At 54.4% G+C, this 10,317-nt stretch overlaps 1 protein-coding gene across 4 annotated transcripts in view; it reads left to right on the top strand.

Annotated features, from left to right (window-relative positions):
- The window catches only part of LOC139765257 (uncharacterized), a 951,164-nt gene that overhangs the window by 618,900 nt on the left and 321,947 nt on the right, over positions 1-10,317 (top strand). The gene's annotated exons all lie outside the window — the stretch shown is intronic.

Genomic DNA, 10,317 nt, shown 5'->3' with positions numbered 1-10,317 from the left:
ACTTCCTCCTCGTCTCGATGGCGTCCACTTGACTTCCTCCTCGTCTCGATGGCGTCCACTTGACTTCCTCCCGGCCTGGGAGACTTCCACCCAAACCGCGATGGCCAGGCCTCCATCTCTAGCTTAAATGGCTTCTTCCCCCCCCTCCCTTGACTTCCTCCCTCCCTGGCCAGATGGCTTCCACCCGCCGGCCTACACCAATACAGATATTGGTATGAAAAATGCAATTTGCCGTCCGTGAGTTTTTGCTGATGTGGGACCGTGGATGGGATCCATCTCTGCCCGCACGGAAGAAGCCATTTATTCCACAGTCTTGGGCCATTTATGTTGTATTTCTTTTCCTTTTCTTTTTTGTTGTATGGGGGGATGGGGGCGTGTATTTTATGAGAGGGGGGGCGGCTTGTTTTGCCAGTGGTGGCAGACGCTGTGGGTATTCTGCAGTGGTAGTTTGTGGCTCAGTTTACTGTCCTTCTCATGGATTGTCCTCCAGTAGATAACCTCGTCATAGACCATCAGGTCTTTTGCCATCTGACCTTCCCATGGAATGTTCTCCAGCAGATAACCTCGTCATAGACCATCAGGTATTTTGCTATCTGTCCTTCCCCATTTACTGCCCTTCAGTAGATAACCTCGTCATAGACCATCAGGTCTTCTGTTATCTGTCCTTTCCATTTACTGCCTTTCAGTAGATAACCTCGTCATAGACCATCAGGTCTTTTGCTATCTGTCCTTCCCCATTTACTGCCCTTCAATAGATAACCTTGTCATAGACCATCAGGCCTTTGCTATCTGTCCTTCCCATGTTATGTTCTCCAGCAGACAACCTCGTCATAGACCATCAGGTCTTTGCTATCTGTCCTTCCCCATTTACTGCCCTTCAGTAGATAACCTCGTCATAGACCATCAGGTCTTCTGTTATCTGTCCTTCCCATATAGTCGCATATGGGCGCATGGGTTTCGGAGTTTGCATCGTGTGTACTTGGAGGAGGAGGCTGGCTGGGGTGAGAGAGAGAGAGAGAGAGAGAGAGAGAGAGAGAGAGAGAGAGAGAGAGAGAGAGAGAGAGAGAGAGAGGAACCAGTGGTAGAGTCCCTCCTCCGCCGGGGCATGCCTACGGCCGGAGGGAGCAGCCACAAACAGGCTGGCTGATCAGCGGGACTGATCCGCGTCATGGGTTCCAGCAGACCCCGGGTGCCGGCGGTGTAGCGCCCTGGAACTCCTGGGAGAAGAGATGGTGGCTATTTGCCTGGAAACATGAAGATAACACTCACATATATCTTTTTTTTTCTTGTGTTTGTGTGTGTGTGTGTGTGTGTGTGTGCAGGTGGGGGAAGGGATGAGTGGGGGCCTGTATAGGCCTATAGAGCTGGTGTTCTTCGAGCTACATCCTCCTCCTCCTCCCTCGGGCCACGTGTAGGCCTATGGAGCCAGACGAGGTGCCACTCGACCCCACATATCCCATGGGCCAGGCCGCCGATCACCTCCTCCTCCCCGCCCGCGTCTCCAAAACCCAGCGTTTGAATATTGAATTAACCTCCCCCTGCTCCTCCTCCCTCTCCCTCCCTGGCGTATTATTTAACGCCAGACCTGATTATGTTACCTCCCCTACCCTAATAAACCTATCGCCGGACCTGATTATGTTACCTCCCCTACCCTAATAAACCTATCGCCGGACCTGATTATGTTACCTCCCCTACCCTAATCGCCGGACCTGATTATGTTACCTCCCCTACCCTAATAAACCTATCGCCAGACCTGTGGTCTCTTTTGGAAGTCTTGTTGTCGCCAGACCCGTCGTCTCGCCAGACCCGTCGTGTCGCCAGACCGTTCCGTATCGAGGGACATTGTTGATATCGGCTGACGTGTTATCATTTGCCGATCTCGTGTTATCATCGCCAGACCTGTGTTATCCTTAGGACCAGGAGGGGATTGCCAGACTTCTCCTGTGTGCTCCTTACGTTCGACTCTTAGCCATGGTCTGGTTCTGTTGTACTGTCGAAGTTGCCTGTTGCCCCTGTTATCCTGTAGAAGTCGTCTGCTGCCCCTGTTAGGCCGTTGAAGTGGTCTGCTGCGCCTGTTGTACCGCTGAATTCATCTTTCGCTTTTGTTATGCCGGTGTGGTTCGTATGTTTCATCGTCATTTCATATTCTTGTACCGTTGAAGTTATCATTATCCTCTTAAGTACCGTTGAAGTCGCCTGTTACCCCGTAGTCTTCCGTTGAAGTCGTCTGTTACCCCATGTTCTGCCGTTGAAGTCGCCTGTCACCCTGTGTTCTGCCGTTGAAGTCATCTGTTACCCCGTGTTCTGCCGTTGAAGTCGCCTGTCACCCTGTGTTCTGCCGTTGAAGTCATCTGTTACCCCGTGCTCTGCCGTTGAAGTCATCTGTTACCCCGTGTTCTTCCGTTGAAGTCATCTGTTACACCGTGTTCTGCCGTTGAAGTCATCTGTTACCCCGTGTTCTGCCGTTGAAGTCGCCTGTTACCCCGTGTTCTGCCGTTGAAGTCGCCTGTTACCCCGTGTTCTGCCGTTGAAGTCGCCTGTTACCCCGTGTTCTGCCGTTGAAGTCATCTGTTACCCCGTGTTCTTCCGTTGAAGTCATCTCTAACCATCATGTTTGATGGGAACGGCCTCCTGTCAGTGTCTGTTGTTCCTGTTTGACCTCCTGTTACGGCGTCTGTTGGCAGTATCATAGGAAGGGACGGTGAAGGTGATGATGTAGTTAAGGATTTGATGGTGACGGAGAGGAAGATGATGCGGGAACATGACTGTCATGGTTAGAGGACAGTGGTGATGGTGACTACGTGAAGTCTGCAGGCATGGACCGATACGTGTACTGGTACGTGAGGCATGGACCGGTACGTGTACTGGTACGTGAGGCTTGGACCGGGGCGTGTACTGGTACGTGAGGCATGGGCCGGCGCGTGTACTGGTACGTGAGGCATGGACCGGCGCGTGTACTGGTACGTGAGGCATGGACCGCTACGTGTACTGGTACGTGAGGCATGGACCGATACGTGTACTGGTGCGTTAGGCATGAACCGGTACGTGTACTGGTACGTGAGGCATGGACTGGTGCGTGTACTGGTACGTGAGGCATGGACCGCTACGTGTACTGGTACGTGAGGCATGGACCGGCGCGTGTACTGGTACGTGAGGCATGGACCGGCGCGTGTACTGGTACGTGAGGCATGGACCGCTACGTGTACTGGTACGTGAGGCATGGACCGATACGTGTACTGGTACGTGAGGCATGGACCGGTACGTGTACTGGCACGTGAGGCATGGACTGGTACGTGAGGCATGGACTGGTATGTGCACTGGTACGTGAGGCATGGACCGATACGTGTACTGTACGTGAGGCATGGACCGGTACGTGTACTGGCACGTGAGGCATGGACTGGTACGTGAGGCATGGACTGGTATGTGCACTGGTACGTGAGGCATGGACTGGTACGTGTACTGGTACGTGAGGCATGGACCGGTACGTGTACTGGTACGTGTACTGGCACGTGAGGCATGGACTGGTACGTGAGGCATGGACTGGTATGTGCACTGGTACGTGAGGCATGGACTGGTATGTGCACTGGTACGTGAGGCATGGACTGGTACGTGTACTGGTACGTGAGGCATGGACCGGTACGTGTACTGGCACGTGAGGCATGGACTGGTACGTGAGGCATGGACTGGTATGTGCACTGGTACGTGAGGCATGGACTGGTACGTGTACTGGTACGTGAGGCATGGACCGGTACGTGTACTGGTACGTGTACTGGCACGTGAGGCATGGACTGGTACGTGAGGCATGGACTGGTATGTGCACTGGTACGTGAGGCATGGACTGGTACGTGTACTGGTACGTGAGGCATGGACTGGTACGTGTACTGGTACGTGTGTCATGGACCGGTACGTGTACTGGTACGTGAGGCATTGACTGGTACGTGTACTGGTACGTGTACTGGCACGTGAGGCATGGACTGGTACGTGAGGCATGGACTGGTATGTGTACTGGTACGTGAGGCATGGACTGGTACGTGTACTGGTACGTGTGTCATGGACCGATACGTGTACTGGTACGTGAGGCATGGACTGGTACGTGTACTGGCACGTGAGGCATGGACTGGTACGTGAGGCATGGACTGGTATGTGCACTGGTACGTGAGGCATGGACTGGTACGTGTACTGGTACGTGAGTCATGGACCGGTACGTGAGATATGGACCGATATGTGAACTGTGTGTTGTCATTATCTTGCCCCGGTTTCGTCAGACTGACGATGTGTAGGAGGCAGCTAGGGAGGCTAGTGTGTACTGGGTCCTCTCCGCACTCCCCCAGACTTCTCTCCCCCTCTCTCCTGGCTGGGGTTGCCGATGATCACCCCGTCGTCGGCCCCTTCTTTTGGGGACTCTTAGCTTGGGAGGGAGGAAGAGGACTTTCCTGTCGGGTGTGCTTAATGCCTTTCCGTCGGGCCACACCGTCGACACATTCTGTCGGGTCGTTGTCTCGTCTCCTTCCGTCGGATCGACCTGTCGGCTCACCGTCTCGCAGGAAGGTGTGAGAGACGGACGTCGACGGGCTCTGGAGGAGGAGTGTTTCCTCCCCGCGTCGCGTGGACTCCTGCAGAAGCGGTGGTCGAAGTATGGTTGTGGTAAGAGCTGAACACGGTTTGCGTCAGTTAGTGTCGGATTGCGTCAGTTAGTGACGGATGGCGTCGGCTAGTGTTAGATTGCGTCAGTTAGTGTCGGATTGCATCGGTTAGTGTCGGATTGCGTCAGTTAGTGTCGGATTGCATCGGTTAGTGTCGGATTGCATCGGTTAGTGTCGGATTGCGTCGGTTAGTGTCGGATGGCGTCGACTAGTGTCGGTTTGCGTCAGTTAGTGACGGATGGCGTCGACTAGTGTCGGATTGCGTCGGTTAGTGTCGGATGGCGTCGACTAGTGTCGGTTTGCGTCAGTTAGTGTCGGATTGCGTCAGTTAGTGTCGGATTGCGTCAGTTAGTGTCGGATTGCGTCGGTTAGTGTCGGATTGCATCGGTTAGTGTCGGATTGCGTCAGTTAGTGTCGGATTGCATCGGTTAGTGTCGGATGGCGTCGACTAGTGTCGGATTGCGTCGGTTAGTGTCGGATGGCGTCGACTAGTGTCGGATTGCGTCAGTTAGTGACGGATGGCGTCGACTAGTGTCGGATTGCGTCGGTTAGTGTCGGATTGCATCGGTTAGTGTCGGATTGCATCGGTTAGTGTCGGATGGCGTCGACTAGTGTCGGATTGCGTCGGTTAGTGTCGGATTGCGTCAGTTAGTGACGGATGGCGTCGACTAGTGTCGGTTTGCGTCAGTTAGTGACGGATGGCGTCGACTAGTGTCGGTTTGCGTCAGTTAGTGTCGGATTGCGTCGGTTAGTGTCGGATTGCGTCAGTTAGTGTCGGATTGCGTCGGTTAGTGTCGGATTGCGTCAGTTAGTGACGGATGGCGTCGACTAGTGTCGGATTGCGTCAGTTAGTGACGGATGGCGTCGGCTAGTGTTAGATTGCGTCAGTTAGTGTCGGATTGCGTCGGTTAGTGTCGGATTGCGTCAGTTAGTGTCGGATTGCATCGGTTAGTGTCGGATTGCATCGGTTAGTGTCGGATGGCGTCGACTAGTGTCGGATTGCGTCAGTTAGTGTCGGATTGCGTCAGTTAGTGACGGATGGCGTCGACTAGTGTCGGTTTGCGTCAGTTAGTGACGGATGGCGTCGACTAGTGTCGGTTTGCGTCAGTTAGTGACGGATGGCGTCGACTAGTGTCGGATTGCGTCAGTTAGTGTCGGATTGCGTCAGTTAGTGACGGATGGCGTCGACTAGTGTCGGATTGCGTCAGTTAGTGACGGATGGCGTCGACTAGTGTCGGTTTGCGTCAGTTAGTGACGGATGGCGTCGACTAGTGTCGGATTGCGTCGGTTAGTGTCGGATGGCGTCGACTAGTGTCGGTTTGCGTCAGTTAGTGTCGGATTGCATCGGTTAGTGTCGGATTGCGTCAGTTAGTGACGGATGGCGTCGACTAGTGTCGGATTGCGTCAGTTAGTGTCGGATTGCGTCAGTTAGTGACGGATGGCGTCGACTAGTGTCGGTTTGCGTCAGTTAGTGACGGATGGCGTCGACTAGTGTCGGTTTGCGTCAGTTAGTGACGGATGGCGTCGACTAGTGTCGGTTTGCGTCAGTTAGTGTCGGATTGCGTCAGTTAGTGTCGGATTGCGTCAGTTAGTGTCGGATTGCGTCAGTTAGTGTCGGATTGCATCGGTTAGTGTCGGATTGCATCGGTTAGTGTCGGATTGCATCGGTTAGTGTCGGATGGCGTCGACTAGTGTCGGTTTGCGTCAGTTAGTGTCGGATTGCATCGGTTAGTGTCGGATTGCATCGGTTAGTGTCGGATTGCGTCAGTTAGTGTCGGATTGCATCGGTTAGTGTCGGATTGCGTCAGTTAGTGTCGGATTGCATCGGTTAGTGTCGGATTGCGTCAGTTAGTGACGGATGGCGTCGACTAGTGTCGGATTGCGTCAGTTAGTGTCGGATTGCATCGGTTAGTGTCGGATTGCATCGGTTAGTGTCGGATTGCGTCAGTTAGTGTCGGATTGCGTCAGTTAGTGTCGGATTGCGTCAGTTAGTGTCGGATTGCGTCAGTTAGTGTCGGATTGCGTCAGTTAGTGACGGATGGCGTCGACTAGTGTCGGTTTGCGTCAGTTAGTGTCGGATTGCATCGGTTAGTGTCGGATGGCGTCGACTAGTGTCGGTTTGCGTCAGTTAGTGTCGGATTGCGTCGGTTAGTGTCGGATTGCGTCGGTTAGTGTCGGATGGCGTCGACTAGTGTCGGTTTGCGTCAGTTAGTGTCGGATTGCATCGGTTAGTGTCGGATGGCGTCGACTAGTGTCGGTTTGCGTCAGTTAGTGTCGGATTGCATCGGTTAGTGTCGGATTGCGTCGGTTAGTGTCGGATTGCGTCAGTTAGTGTCGGATTGCGTCGGTTAGTGTCGGATTGCATCGGTTAGTGTCGGATTGCGTCGGTTAGTGTCGGATTGCGTCAGTTAGTGTCGGATTGCATCGGTTAGTGTCGGATTGCGTCAGTTAGTGACGGATGGCGTCGGCTAGTGTTAGATTGCGTCAGTTAGTGACGGATGGCGTCGACTAGTGTCGGTTTGCGTCAGTTAGTGACGGATGGCGTCGACTAGTGTCGGTTTGCGTCAGTTAGTGTCGGATTGCATCGGTTAGTGTCGGATTGCGTCAGTTAGTGTCGGATTGCATCGGTTAGTGTCGGATTGCGTCGGTTAGTGTCGGATTGCATCGGTTAGTGTCGGATGGCGTCGACTAGTGTCGGTTTGCGTCAGTTAGTGACGGATGGCGTCGGCTAGTGTTAGATTGCGTCAGTTAGTGTCGGATTGCATCGGTTAGTGTCGGATGGCGTCGACTAGTGTCGGTTTGCGTCAGTTAGTGTCGGATTGCGTCAGTTAGTGTCGGATTGCATCGGTTAGTGTCGGATTGCGTCAGTTAGTGTCGGATTGCGTCGGTTAGTGTCGGATGGCGTCGACTAGTGTCGGTTTGCGTCAGTTAGTGACGGATGGCGTCGACTAGTGTCGGTTTGCGTCAGTTAGTGTCGGATTGCATCGGTTAGTGTCGGATTGCGTCAGTTAGTGACGGATGGCGTCGACTAGTGTCGGATTGCGTCAGTTAGTGTCGGATTGCATCGGTTAGTGTCGGATTGCGTCAGTTAGTGTCGGATTGCATCGGTTAGTGTCGGATTGCGTCGGTTAGTGTCGGATTGCGTCAGTTAGTGACGGATGGCGTCGGCTAGTGTTAGATTGCGTCAGTTAGTGTCGGATTGCGTCAGTTAGTGTCGGATTGCGTCGGTTAGTGTCGGATTGCATCGGTTAGTGTCGGATTGCATCGGTTAGTGTCGGATTGCGTCAGTTAGTGTCGGATTGCATCGGTTAGTGTCGGATGGCGTCGACTAGTGTCGGTTTGCGTCAGTTAGTGTCGGATTGCGTCAGTTAGTGTCGGATTGCGTCGGTTAGTGTCGGATTGCGTCGGTTAGTGTCGGATGGCGTCGACTAGTGTCGGTTTGCGTCAGTTAGTGTCGGATTGCGTCGGTTAGTGTCGGATTGCATCGGTTAGTGTCGGATTGCGTCAGTTAGTGACGGATGGCGTCGGCTAGTGTTAGATTGCGTCAGTTAGTGACGGATGGCGTCGACTAGTGTCGGTTTGCGTCAGTTAGTGTCGGATTGCATCGGTTAGTGTCGGATGGCGTCGACTAGTGTCGGATTGCGTCAGTTAGTGTCGGATTGCGTCGACTAGTGTCGGATTGCGTCGGTTAGTGTCGGATTGCGTCGGTTAGTGTCGGATTGCGTCGGCTAAAGTCGCATAATTTCGGTTCCTGCCGGTTAGCGTCGGCAAGCTTGAACGACGGCGCCTGGCCCCGCGAAGGACGTGAGTTGATACTGGCAAGTTTTGCGAGGGCGTTGGGCTGCGTAGAGTTGCGATGGGTAGCGTAAATTTACGCAGGTTAGCGCAACAGAGCGCGATAGGAGGAGGTCTGGAAGGGGAAGGCATTCGTTGACCGGCCCTGTCAATTTCGGTTCGACGTCTGAAGTCGAGACCTTAAAGTGTATACGAAGCGACGATCTTGTGTAGCGTTTTCATGGTAAGTTTTATGAAGAGATTGCGCTAAGCCGTGGTTGAATGGGCGTTTGAACAAGTGTTACTATGTTTCCTATTCATTCAATCCATTGACATGGCCACGAATAGGCGTTTGAACAGCGTGTTCAGTTGGTTCCTGTTCGTACGATCTGTTGACATCTTATGTGGCCACGAATAGGCGTTTCAACAGGTGTTCTGTTGGTTCCTGTTTATACGATCCTTTAACATCTTACGGCCACAGCGCCAGGCTCTCCCCGTTGTGACCCCCCTTTGATGCCTACCGTTAACATTTTCGAGGGCCCGCGTAGGCTTTCCTCTTCCCGTTGTGATCCCCCTGTTGCTTACCGTTAACATTTCGAGGGCCCGGCGTTAGGCTCTCCCTGTTATGCGATTCGTTAACGTCTGGAGGAGAAGGTCCCTTCCCAAGGGCGCTCTCCCAGTCGTGTGTCGACAGTGTGCGAGAGGGCCTGGCTCTGCCGTGCAGCTCAAGATGGATCTTTTAAATCTGCTTAGTGAGAAATTTCCTCTTTCCGAAGACGTTTCCGCCAGGCTTGATCTTTTATTCATAGTTTGGTAACTACGAGAGCACATCAAAAGCCCCCGAGATCGCTCCCGCTGCCGCCCGGAGACAGTCGGGGGGGGAGAGAACCCTCCTCCACAAACATCTCGAGAGAGGCGGCAGCCCCCAGTGTGGTGTGGGAGGAGGCTGGCGGAGGTGGGGCAGACGAAGGAGAAATAGAAACGTCTGAAGCGTGAGGATGGACAAGCGGGGTTTCTGTCGACACAGATCTGGCGGGTGATGCGCCTCACTCGCTGTCAGAGGTGCTGCATCTCGTTGTCAGTGAGGGATCGAGCGATGACTACTGCTGTACCGGGCGACGAGTACAGCTGCACCGAGCGGCATGTACAGCTATTGTACCGGGCGACGACTACTGCTGTACCGGGCAAACCATTACTACTGTACCGGGCGACGAGTACAGCTGCACCGGGCGTCGAGTACAGCTGCACCAGGGCACGAGTACAGGTGCACCTGGGGTCGAGTGCAGCTGCACCGGGCCACGAGTGCAGATGCACCGGGCCACGAGTGCAGATGCACCGGGCCACGAGTGCAGATGCACCGGGCGTCGAGTTCAGCTGCACCGATCGTCGAGTACAGCTGCACCAGGCCGCGAGTACAGCTGCACGTAGGACCGAGTGCAGCAGCTTGACCGGGCCACGAGTACAGATGCACCCAGCGTCCAGTGCAGCTGCACCGGGCAAGACAGCTGTGTCAGGAGTGTTGCTGTACCTGCTAATACACACCTCACCCTACAACACCCCTCGTCAGCGTGGGGCGTCTCCTCCTCCTCCTCTTCCTTCTTTCCCCTCCTCTCCTCTCCTCTCCCCTCCCCTCCCCTCCCCTCCTCCTCCTCCTCCTCCTCCTCCTCCTCCTCCTCCTCCTCCTCCTCCTCCTCTCTCCTCCTCCTCCTCTCTCCTCCTCCTTTCCCCTCCTCCTCCTTTCTCCTCCTCCTCCTCCTCTCCTCTCTCCTCCTCCTCTCCCCTCCTCCTCCTCTCCCCTCCTCCTCCTCTCTCTTCCTCCTCTCCCCTCCTCCTCCTCCTCCTCCTCTCCCCTCCTCCTCCTCTCCCCTCCCTCCACCCCCTCCCCTCCCCTCTCCTGGGC

Source organism: Panulirus ornatus, chromosome 53 (assembly GCF_036320965.1).
Source record: "Panulirus ornatus isolate Po-2019 chromosome 53, ASM3632096v1, whole genome shotgun sequence".
Lineage (NCBI taxonomy): Eukaryota > Metazoa > Arthropoda > Malacostraca > Decapoda > Palinuridae > Panulirus > Panulirus ornatus.
This window is presented reverse-complemented; position numbering and strand designations above follow the sequence as displayed.